The sequence below is a fragment of the Misgurnus anguillicaudatus genome, chromosome 1 (assembly GCF_027580225.2).
Source record: "Misgurnus anguillicaudatus chromosome 1, ASM2758022v2, whole genome shotgun sequence".
In the NCBI taxonomy this organism is placed as follows: Eukaryota; Metazoa; Chordata; class Actinopteri; order Cypriniformes; family Cobitidae; genus Misgurnus; species Misgurnus anguillicaudatus.
In genome coordinates this window covers 15,322,531-15,335,057 of record NC_073337.2, presented here as the reverse complement: position 1 = coordinate 15,335,057, position 12,527 = coordinate 15,322,531, and the positions used below count along the sequence as shown (strand labels likewise).

General features: G+C 36.1%; 1 protein-coding gene across 1 annotated transcript in view; it reads right to left on the bottom strand.

Annotated features, from left to right (window-relative positions):
* usp6nl (USP6 N-terminal like) overlaps window positions 1-9,517 on the bottom strand; it is a 64,735-nt gene extending 55,218 nt beyond the window's left edge. Inside the window, exon 1 of the mRNA XM_073867052.1 lies at window positions 9,361-9,517. The gene's annotated coding sequence lies outside the window, so the exon portion shown is untranslated. The remainder of the gene's footprint in view (window positions 1-9,360) is intronic.
* Window positions 9,518-12,527: the final 3,010 nt, after the last annotated feature.

Genomic DNA, 12,527 nt, shown 5'->3' with positions numbered 1-12,527 from the left:
CATTTTACTCACTCTTTTGTCCCTTTAAACCTGTGTGACTTTATTTTTTGCCCAAAGGAGTTTACTTTGCTTGTGACAATAAGGGCTACATGATATTGAAGAAAAATGTGATAATTTGCTATAACAATATGCAATATGATAATGCTTTAAAGCTCCATGTTGTCAATTATTTTATTAGTTAAAATTTATATTTGAGCATCATAATAGCATATGTAGAAGTTTACAACAGCTGTTACACAGCTTGAATATAACTGGTCACCGATGCCTCATTTAGTATACGCATATCTATGAATATGCAAATTAGTCCCCGCCTCCACTCGTACACACCGCCTCCGACCATAGATATGAGCATAGATATGTATATAAAGGCTAGATGGCTCAAGGCGGAGTCCCTAACGGCATCACCTGGCGGCCATCTTGCGACGGGGTGCTCGCTCACTCGTGGCATTGGGTTTAGTGGTGCGGGTGCTTTTGAGTGATCGTGGCTCGCTCAGTTTTCTACCGATTTTCAGGCGGTTTGGGTTTTTACAAACGTTATTAACGTGGCTATAATTCTGGATGCTTTAACATGTTTCATGAATTTATTTTTTATTTTTAGTATAGGTATGCAGTGTCATAGGTACATCTTTGACGTTTATAACAGGCCAAGCCGTTTGAAGATCGGTAAAAAATTAAGCAAGTTATGGTCATTTAAAAGTACCTGCATCATTAAAACTCAATGCTACGAGTGAGCGGGCGCCCTGTCGTGGGATGCCCGCCAAAATGCGGACGTTGCACTCAATTGGCCAGCAGCGCGGACGAGCCATCTAGCCTTTATATACATATCTATGGATATGAGCACACGACTACTGTGTGCTCGCACCACAGAAGGAGAGCTGAAGCAGCAGTGCTGCGATAGTTTCAGCACAAAGTCTATGCAATGCATTCATACATATCTATGGCTCGAACTACTGATCCACTGGTCCAGCTGTGTTGATGTGATTGGTTACATATTCATGATATAGAAACCAAGGCAATTTCAAACCGCTGCTCTCATTCTGTCTTTGGAAATCTTAAAGTTAATAGGAAAATACTCAGCAATGGTGTTGAATGATGAACTTGCTCATGGTTTGTCTTAAAGCATATTAAACACACCACATGGACAAAAAAACAACAGGGGGACTGTAAGTTTGTAAAATCCAATTACCAATTAAAATTAATTATACTATTTATACAAATTTTAAAAACTTAAAATAATTCAACCAAATAAATTTCACATTCTTTATGGGTAAAGCAAAACATCACTTGTCTCTTTGACTTTGACTATAGACGGTTTCAGCAGTAACAACATAAACAAACAGCTTTCATGAAACATGCGTAACTTCCGGTAAACGCAAAGCACCAATAACAACAGAGTTATTTCAGAGTAGTTTATTCCTGATTACAACAAAATTAATATCAAGTAGATGACATTAGTTCATTTATCAGAGCTAAAGCATATCAAAAACTACACTGAGCTAATGTTAAAAATGTGTACTATACAATGTATGCTATGTTAACTACAGATTGGCTGCCAAACCACCCTTTACATAGTGGCGATCCATGATCTCCCCTCATCTTTAGGTAACCAAAACATTTGTTATTTTCGACGAGGTATTTGTTTCAAAGTTTAGTTTAGCCACAAGTCAGACCATTAAAGGACCCATATTTCGTGGATAAAAAGCACATTACTTTGTGTATTTGGTGTAATACAATGTGTTCGCGTGGTTTATGGTTAAAAAAAAACGCATTATTTTCCACATACTGTACATTTTTGCAGCACCTCTAAGTCCCGCCCATCTGTAACAGGTTGTCGTTCTGAGAAAGTGTGGTGTGAACTGATTGATCAGCTATCCAGTGCGTTGTGATTGGCCGAATTACGTAAACCAGGGCTCCAAACTAACTTTTTTCACAAGTAGGACAGTGGCCCCCAACTGAAAATTTTAGGGGCCCAACCAGAAAATGTAGGGGCACACACTTTAAATCAACATGCTAACCAAATATTCACATTTCTACTAATTTCCACTGTATTACTAATAAATACTTTAATGATAGATGCAGAAAGTACAATGTGCTGTTTTCAAATTCAGTGTCAAATCACAAAAAAAAGGTCAAATTTACTGGTCGCACATGTGCGACTTGATGTAAAATTCAGTGGCACACTCTCAAATTTTGGTGGCAGTCTGGAGCCCTGTAAACGGAAATGTGACGCTGATTACCATGTTTTGAAATATGAGCTCCTAAAGCAATAGTGAGAGTCAGGAGATACTATCGTATTTACTACCTTATAAACACGAGCCTGAATCTGACCCAGATGACTAAGCTGATCGATCAACTTTACCACTGCGATGTGAGCAGAACGTAACAGATTGGAAAGGTAAGGATAGTAAAACATAAAACCATGTCTGCATTTGTGATCGTAGAAACGACAAACGAGCTACTCTGCACTGCACAAAACTCGCGTTTGAATCGTCAGTAGGAAATTCATTAAATATGAAAACACAGGTGCGTCTCCGCTAAAAATTCCCGTTTAAATTGTCAGTAGGAAAATCTTTATGTACATCCAGCCTTGTAACTCCCCCGTGTTTAGAAAGTAGTCGTTTTGTAAAATGTGCAGCACAAAATCGAACATTTGGGCTGTACTGTTCTGAAACAGTGTTGTAAATAAAACCTAACCACTGGTTTCTTAATGTTTACTCAATCGGAAGGCCAAACAAAGTAGCATGGGCGTGTTTGAATGAGCCGTATTAGGTAGGCGTGGATATAGCTTCACTTTTAAAAAGAAGATCTCTTGAAACTTAAATGTTTGCAACTTTACAGATCTTTTATGTGCACAGACATTTAACACTTTAAAAATAAAGGAAAACATGAAATCGAGTCATGACTACTTTAAACAAACAGAGACCGGAATTGCGACAACGCAGACGCGTCCGATGAAACAGTTTATACGTAAAAAAGGGTCTGCCAAGCCAAGAAAGACACATAAAAGCATCAACAAGTGGTCAGTATGAGTCATTAGCTCCATTTCAAGACTTCTGAAGCCATATGAGAGATTTGTGTGAGAAATGGACTGAAATTTATTTTCCTATTTGCTAAAAAATCTCCCATAACTCTCAATTTTTCCCTTGCAGAGTTTGAAGAGCTACAAAAAACGTGGGTTTTGATTGACATAAGGGTGAATAATTATTGTTGGGACAAGTATTCCCTTAAACAAAATCATGTTGAATCTCAATAATTCTCTAAAATAATCAAACTTGACACATACTGCAAACACATGTGGAACGAACCAATGAAAATTGAGAACTACAGTAAATGGAAAGGTTTTCAACTAATAAACTTTGACCATTTACTCACACAAAGACACTGTATGGCTTTACACAACTTGGAATATATAGTCAAATCTGTTTGAATATTTTCCCAAAACTCTCTGTGTTCCTCAATTCATGGGTACCAAAGACGTCACTTCCGCCATGCCCGCCGCCATATTTGTGTCCGTCTCGGCATCGAACACAGCATATCTAATGCACTAATGGTCACATTTATTAGTGTAATTGAGGGTTTACCAGAGACAAATGACTGATTTTACAATCTGGAGTTAGATGTCGGCTGCCAATCAGTCCCTCCAGTTGTTCGCAAATTTTGGGGATCCTGCATTATTTGTCATATTCTGTATTAAATATTTCCAGAAATTAAAAATGTCTCATAAAAATCAATTAAATATAATTTCTCTGTCATTATAAATAGAGTAGACAACTTAGTAAATTAAAGCCAAAAATATTCACCAACGCTGTATCTCTTTATCATAACAGACATGCACCCCACATTTAACAGTGAATCACATATTCTGAGTATGCATAAAACCATTATCTCTATATTTCTAAGTTTAATGGTACCTTATAATGCATTATTTTCATGACGATACACACATGAAAAGTCCTCATGATGAAACCTGTTTGGCGCACATACACCTGCTGTCTCATATCTAGTAAAGCAATATCATAATGTATTACAATTTATTGTTTTGTAGTCCTTAGTAAGTTGCTGGGATACAAAAGAAAGTCTGCTGTCCATAACATCTCAGCGGGAACAAACCTGCACATGCAGAACTGTGATCTTTCAGGCGACGGTCACATACACTCATACTTAAGTCCAAATGTCTATTGGTGTATATAAATGTATATAAAAAGGTTATGTGTAAAGTGCAAAGTTTAGGGAAAAAGGGGTTTAGGACGTATGAATCCATTACTGTAAGCTTTTAAAGTGGCCGCTGTATATGTTAATCAAAAAACAATCTGCAACTTAATGTTATATTTATTTATTTAACAATAAATTAAATTTGTTTCTCTGTATTTCTCTTAAATTATTATCAAGAACTGTTTACTTATTAAATTGCTTGAGAACTTTTTACTATTCATTTAATATTTGGCAAGCATTTAAAGGTGCTCTAAGCGAATTCACGCGTTTTAGACCATACAAATTTTTTGTTACATACAGCAAACATCTCCTCACTATCTGCTTGCTACCTGACCGCTGATCAAACTGTAAAAAAACGCGATCTCTTTAGACAGCCCAGGCTTCACAAACGGCAATAACAACACAGTGGCCAAACCTAGCACCACGAAACATAACAAAGTGTTCCAGCCAATAAACGACAAGAAGGATTTGGGGGTGGGGGTCGGGGGCATTCATGAAAGCACGGAAGGGAGAGGGAGGGGGAGGAGTTAGCTACGCTCCGTTTGTTTGAAAACAGTTCAAACATCAACAAAAAGTGACGTCGCACAGATTCGCTTAGAGCGCCTTTAAGTTATCCTTGTTCACTTCTGTTGAATGCAATCCTTTATTCCGCGTATTTTAACTACTTTGGAATAGAATCAAATTGTAGTTCGGGGTTCCTCTGACGACTGTTGTTACAGCCAACATCACAACATATACCGGTCAAATTGTAATCTTGTTGTGAACCTCCTGGGAGTGTTTTATTGCTCTTTATCTGGTAGTTGTGGCTGTGACCGGACACAAAAATAGCGGCGACGACACACACTGAGGTCACGTGGTCCTGATAAATAGACCATTTCAAAAGATGTAAACAACACTGGTCCAGAAGCACCTCCTGTTTCAGTTTTTTAACACTAGATAAACGTTAGGATAAAATACAACCAACAGAACACATAGAACTGAATCAAAAAGTTAAACAAACATCTTAAAGATGATGATATATATGAAATAAAAAAACAGTCACAAACTAAAACAGGAAGTGTTTCTGGACCAGTGTTGTTTACATCTTTTGAAATGGTCTATACAGGTTTGAAGGACATAAGGGTGAGAAAATGAAGACAGAATTTTCTTTTCTGTGGAAACCATCATTTCAGATCACAACGGGACGAAGGGAAAGAGCAGGCAGGTGAGCAAGAAAAAGAGATACAGTGTGGAAAAGCTGGTCTTAATGATGGGATTACTGCAACCATATGTTCACACCAGAAAGAGGAACAACCATATGAGGGTGAAGTTAAACTAGTGAATTCAGAACAACCACATCACATAGACACAATGTACTTAGTTTAACATCTGAATGTCAGTGCGTGCGATCTGTTGGAGTCAGACCACTTCTCTCTCTGCCAGCGGGCATCAGTAGTGCTGGGCAACCATTCAGTGCCATGGCTGTAGCTCAGGAATCTGGAGACCTTTACACGCTATGCGTTTACATGCATATGGGCCTCATTTATTGTAACTGAACATCCAGTTTAATCTTGCTTAAAGTAGTAGGGCTGGGTGAAATATCAAATATTTATAGTATATTTTGTATTTTTTTTATATCAAATTAATAAATAACAAAAACATGATTTCAACAAATCTTTTTATGAGACCACTGAAATATAAGGACCGCACCGCACAAGATATCTGTATGTGTTTTAAATCTATGGTTGAGTGAAATATGGACAAACCCAACTGATGAGTTTAAATCATGCCGTACTGGGTTGTTGTTTACCTAACCCACTAACTCACAATGATTCAACATTAGCATTAACTAACAAATGTTGAAAAGCTTGTTTATTGTTAGTTCATGTTACCTAATGCATTTATCAAATAACAATTTTATAAGGCGTTACCTTTTAATCAAATTTATGTACACATCTAGATCACCTAGCCCATAAGGTCCAGCAATAAAACAAAGTGACAATGCGTGCGTGCTTGTGTGCTGCTGGGTTAGGGGAAATGTTTCACAAAAGTAATAACTGTGTCCCACAATATAGTGCCCGCCCGAGAGCTGTCTAATGTGTCAACTGTGAACACTTTGCTCAAATGTGTTGCCATGGCACAAAGTCTCCCACACACAGGAACTGTTCTGTCCTTATCTGTGGGCTAAACCAGTTAACTTCCCCAACTCTCCAGCTGAATTCAATCATCAAACATCCTTTTCTTTCTCCCTCTGTGTGTGTGTGTGTGTGTGTTTCGGCTATTGGATTGCCTCTATCACCAGAATAAAGGCTTGAGGTGTCTGCGGTGACTGTCTAGGGCAGTGGTCTCCAACATGGTGCCAGCGGGCACCAGGTTGCCCGCACAGAGTCTGTGAGTTGCCCGCCAAAGCACATTCTTTAAATAGCATAAACATTTTAAGGGATTATAAAACATATCAACAAGTAAAATAAAATCAATAACTATATAAAAAAGTAGCCCTCCAGCCCTGTTTTATTCATTGTGGTAGCGCTTGCTCACATAAGGTTGGAGACCCCTGCCCTGGTCTAGGGGATTTAGGCTCTTGATCACTGTTTTGTTTGTTATAACACACTAGTACCTACAAACTGCCAAATCTTATTTTTCATATTCGTATTCATATTCTTTTCTACAGCAGGATTACAAAAGGTTACACTTTAGAGATTTTACTAAATATAAATAACTTTGCAACTACATGCCAACTACCTTTCAATAATTTGCAACTATACGTCAACTAACTGTCATTAGAGTATTAGTAAGGGTTGGGGTTAGGGAAGAGGTTTGGGTTAGTGGAATAAGTTGACATGCACCTTAAAAGATACTTATAGTCAGTTGAATGTCTGTTAAGATAATATCATCACAATAAAGTGTAAGTAGATATTAAGCAGACAGTCTACTAATTCTCTAAAGATTGGAAGTAGTTGCAAAGTTAATTATAGTTAGTAAAATGTCTAAAGTGGACTATCGAAATAAAGTGTTACCTTACAAAAGTACTCATCTTTCTACTGTACATACTCTGATTTCACATAAAAAATGTGTAATTTTGGATATTGGTATAGGAGCTACATTCTTCAAATGAAAACCTATCCGCTTGTTTAGTCTGACTTCATGCACCGCTTCCGGGTACAACAGATCTCGAATGCCATAGCCATAGGGAATAAAGAAATACTAATATACACTCAAATTATAAAACACCAATATCCTATTTTTTATCTCCATAACAAAATCCGAGACAATTAGACATGGACTTATGGATTTGTTTATGAATTATTAATATATTACTGTTTGTGATTCTGTGAGCCTGGAGAATGTTTTGTACACTGTGAGTTTATAAAATGTTTGCTTACATGTGTGATATGAATAAATAGTGCTCATACACAGCTGTTTAAATAATATCCTACATTAAAATGAATGGAGGCTTGGACCTGGAAACAATATTCCTTATATCACGACTTAATAAATGAAAAGTCATAATTTTCATTCATCAAAATAGTCATAATTGACTCACCCTCATGTTGTTTTAAAGCCTTAATGCAATTGAACACAAAATATTTTTTTATCATAGATGGTAAGCACACAGTTGACAGTACCCATTGACATTCATAGTAGGAAAAAGCAATTATATGGAAGTCAATGGGTACCGTTAACTGTGTGCTTGCCATCTATGATAAAAATATATTTTGTGATCACCAAAATAAAGAAACTAATAAAGGTTGAAAACAACATGAGGGTGAGTAAATGATTAAATGGGCTCTCATTAGCAAGCGCTCTGGATAAAAGCATTTGCTAAACGAATAGATGTAAATGTAAAGATAGCAACCACTGTAAAAGTTATGGGCATCAGCTAAAAGGTGCTCTCAGTAAAACTTTACAATAAGATTTATTTGCTAATATTAGCTTATGCAATTAAATATTAATGAATGCCAAAACTAAATAAATTGAAGCTTACTATATGGTATCTTTACTCTATGTATTCTATAACAAAGCAATAAACACACCTGTAATGATTGTACAGTACAGTTATGTACTATAAAGTATCTATTAACCTATACCTAAAGCAAAGTAAAGGCTTTAAGGGTTGTTGTTTAAAATGTATACTGTATGAATTCATATTCCATATGCTTATTTATTCATTTTTGGGGGGCATAAACATTAACCGAACATACATATTTCGTTCAATGAATCATCATATCTAATAATGATTTTTGATGAGGGTTCTGCTAACAGGACAGTAAAGTGTGCGTCATGCACACGTAAAGCATATGAGAGCATAAAAACAGACACACGGCGAGCTAACATCTATAGGATCTATATGAACGATTTGTAAAGATCTATAATGAAAAATCTGTAATAGATTTAATTATTTAGTGAAGCACGAGTGGCTTTGAGGTAAGATTGCAATAGACAGATATTATGATACTGTATTATAAAGGGACTGAAATTGTTAATCATAAAGGTACCATTGCACATGGAAGTTATATACTAAACTATAAATACCATAGTATTAACATGTTACCCCAACATACTTTATTGAATACCATGTATGTTATTATTACCATAGTACTTCGTGCAGTTTTCATTTATTTATTATTACTGTTTTGCTTAAAACGACTGTACTCGTGATTTAGGAAGTTATATTTGGTTCGTGTACCGCAAACGTTATAAAATATTATAAAACATATAAAAATAAATATTCGAAATACTGTAATTTATGTTTCAAGCATTTAGGGGCGTTCGGGACAGCTAATGAGTGACAGCAGCCTTATCCAATTAGCGTTCGGCAACCGCGACGGTCAGCCAATGAGAGCGTGCTGTTTGTGTTTATGAACAACCCATCAACATCAATCTGCTATTGGAGGCCGTCCGAGCATTTGGCCCGCTAGGCCTCATTGAATACAATTAAAAACAACTTTAGAGTGAATTAAAAACACTTCACCTCCCTAATAGCACGTAAACGCATGTAATCAGTTATACTGCACTGTTGCGGTGCGCAGAGCTCTTTTTAACTGCCACGTTTCTCTGTACGGGGCTCAAACTGCCCCGCTAACGCTACTTTAGCAGGACAACAAACACGCTGAACTTTATCATGATCAATGTATGCGATTCACTTAGGATAGATCACCACACATTTACCTTTGAAGCTTGCGTCCGCGCTCCGCTTACATTGTTTCACCCGGTCCCGTGGTGTAAATGAAGGCGAAATAGTCGCATTGTCCGGCAGCAGGAAGTCGGCGGTGTTCCCGTTGAAGTGAGTGAGAAGTGCTCTCACTATGGAAACCCCTGCAGCAGCGTCTCAGGTACTCACGCACCGCCCGCCCGCCGCGTGCTGCAGCTCACACCCCACATCCAAATAATACAGTAGTCGTACAGTTACATACCTGCGTTATCTCTCTCCCTCTTTCTTTCTTTCTTTCTTTCTTTCTTTCTTTCTGTAACTCTGAAGTTGGCCAATGAAGTTAAAATAAATTTCATTAATAATTTAATTTCTTTATGGTATTTATTATATAATATATACATTAATTAATATATAGGCTACATCAATACATATATCAATTATGCTTTAAAAATGCTACATGGTATCACATACTTATTGGCATGTCTGTGTTCTGAAGTATTTCGCACAATGAAAAGGAATAAACATAGATGCGATTTTGTTTTCTTTGGTGCCTGATGATATCTGTTACATCGTGTGGACTTCTTGATGTCTGAGTTTAGTTGCACGTTAAGTACATGTTATCAACGTGTACATGATGTTATTTAAAGCATCTTTTTCTTAAAATAATCACATGGTCGTCAGTAAACAAAATGGCTCTGAGCTCCATCTTGTGGCAAAAATATGTAACTACAATCACAGTTTCATATTAAAACATTCCTGAGCTGAGGAAGATGTGTGTTTTAAATAAGTTTAACTTGAAATGACAAAAAGTAGAATGTATATTTACGTATTTGTGGTTTTTATTAGTTTTAATAAAACGTGAAATTGCTATAAAGTGGATTTGAATATTTCGACTAGTCAAAACATTCGCAGATGTTCACATAATTAGAGGCTCACCCTACCGGAAATCCAGCTAAGACCAGCATGACCTGTTGGCAGGTTTTAGCTGGTTTAGAGTGCCAGTTGCTGGTTTAAGCTGGTCTTCCAGCTAAGTCCAGCTTAACCATCTTAAAAAGTAACCAAAGCAGCTAGACCAGAGGGCTGTTTCATAAAACTAGATTACAGAATAAGCCAGGCTTATTTTGTTAAGTCTGGCTTATTGCCGGTGGATTTCGTTTCATAAAACAAACTTGAACTAGCTCAACCCCGGTTACTATGGAAACTTAGGCTTGCAAACTAGCCTGGTCCGGAGCAGGCTAACTGTCAGGCTAAGCCTCAGATGTTGCTTAACTAGACTTCCACTAACACTGAAATGTAAATGCAATGATATTACAGCTGACTCTTTGACATTTTATTTGACTTTATTAACCACTATTAATCTAACAATTAAAGAAAATCAACTTATATATTAAATTTGATACATTTTGGTACAATAATAATTAATAAAATATAGACATGTGTTTCACAATATGGTATGTTATAGGCCTATCAAATGTTGAATATAAATGATAATCTTAACTACCTCAATATAAGGATAATAGTTTATTAACAAATTTAAGATGTATCTAAATTCATATAATTGCAACATATTGATATTGATATATATTTTTTTTTTATTCAGATTGTCTGTCACACAAAGAGGAAATTTAATTTAAATATACAACACACAAAAGTCAAGTACAGTCATTTAATTTTTTTATGCTTGGTGTGCATAAAAATGCACATTATTTTAAAGATCTACAGTATTTGTATCTTTCTCTAGTTGTTACATTTTTCTTGAAATAAAAAAATGATGGTGTCTGCATGGAATACAATGAAGGAATACAATATAATTATGTGATGGTATGCTCTTGGCATTTTGTTGTAATGAGTTAAAATTCTTTTTTTATCACAGAGAAGATTGTTAGTGTCCTGCATACAATAATTTTTCAGCTCACAAGGCTTGTACTGTAGACTTACAGTATAATGTACTTATACCTCAGGCTTTTCTTCAACTGATCCTCACTGTAACCATTCATAAAACTGTTTATCTATCAACACCTAACACTACACTGTTAAAAAATTATGTAGAACTTACAGTATTACTGTCAGCTGTTTGCCAGTAACTTACTGTAGATTTGTATGTGTGTTGTTTGCTGGCAGCAGTTTGTTCAAAGTTGAATGAACATTAACAAGTCTTTTTATTTACAGAATAAAACCATCAAATAACAGCCTCATGCAAAGCATTCTGGGAACCAAAATATGAAGGAAACAACAGAAAAAGGTTGATGAGGATTTCTGGTTCACAAAATGGTTCATGAGGCTGTTGTTTTGTGGTTTTATGCTGTAAAATCATAGACTTGTTGGTGTTTGGTGTTGATTTGACTTTGAGCAGACTGTTGCCAGTGAATAATAAACCTTTAGGTCTACATAAGTTGCTGGCAAACAGATGCATAACTACAGCTAATTTTTTAACAGTGTGATAATAAACCAGTGGTTTAAAATCTCTCATCCTCCCAGGGTTTAACATGATGACTTGTGACTCTATAACGCACACATAATTTGCCATCAAAAATGTTTTGAGTAACATGTCAAGTAATAATGATTGGTCAAGAATATGTGTAACATATATGATTTTACACAATCATTTCTTGTACTACTGTAAATTCAGAAATGCAGATGCTGTTCACCCACCATGCTCTCAGTGACCCCATTTTTTTCTTTCAAGCACAGTTCATCTGCAGGAGTAAAGCTGTGCTGCTGCTAGATGTCAGTGCTCTTCTCATTGCCAGTCAACATCTTTGGCAGCTAACATTATAAGATTAGACACTTCTATGATTATGCTTAAATCAACTACACTTCTTATGAACAATATATTTATGCTTTTTTTTACCTGTTACTTTATTGTCCACTCAAGTTGCTGCTTTTGAAATGTACCCCCAAATAAAAAAAAATAAATTTAAGTTACATTTAAAGTTACTGTAAATGTATTAAAAATCATTCATCTGCTAAATATGTATTATATGGGTTACTTAGTAAACTACAAATTGTCTTTTAAAAGTTACGATTTGTGTTATTTTTAAAAAGTACAGTATATAAAAATTAGCAAAGCATAGCCACATAAGCATTGACGGGGATAGAACCCGGATCCCCGCATGCGCTGCTGAGAGCACTAACCACTAGGCCATCATTTCTAACAGCGTTTCACGCTTTCATGTAATCACTT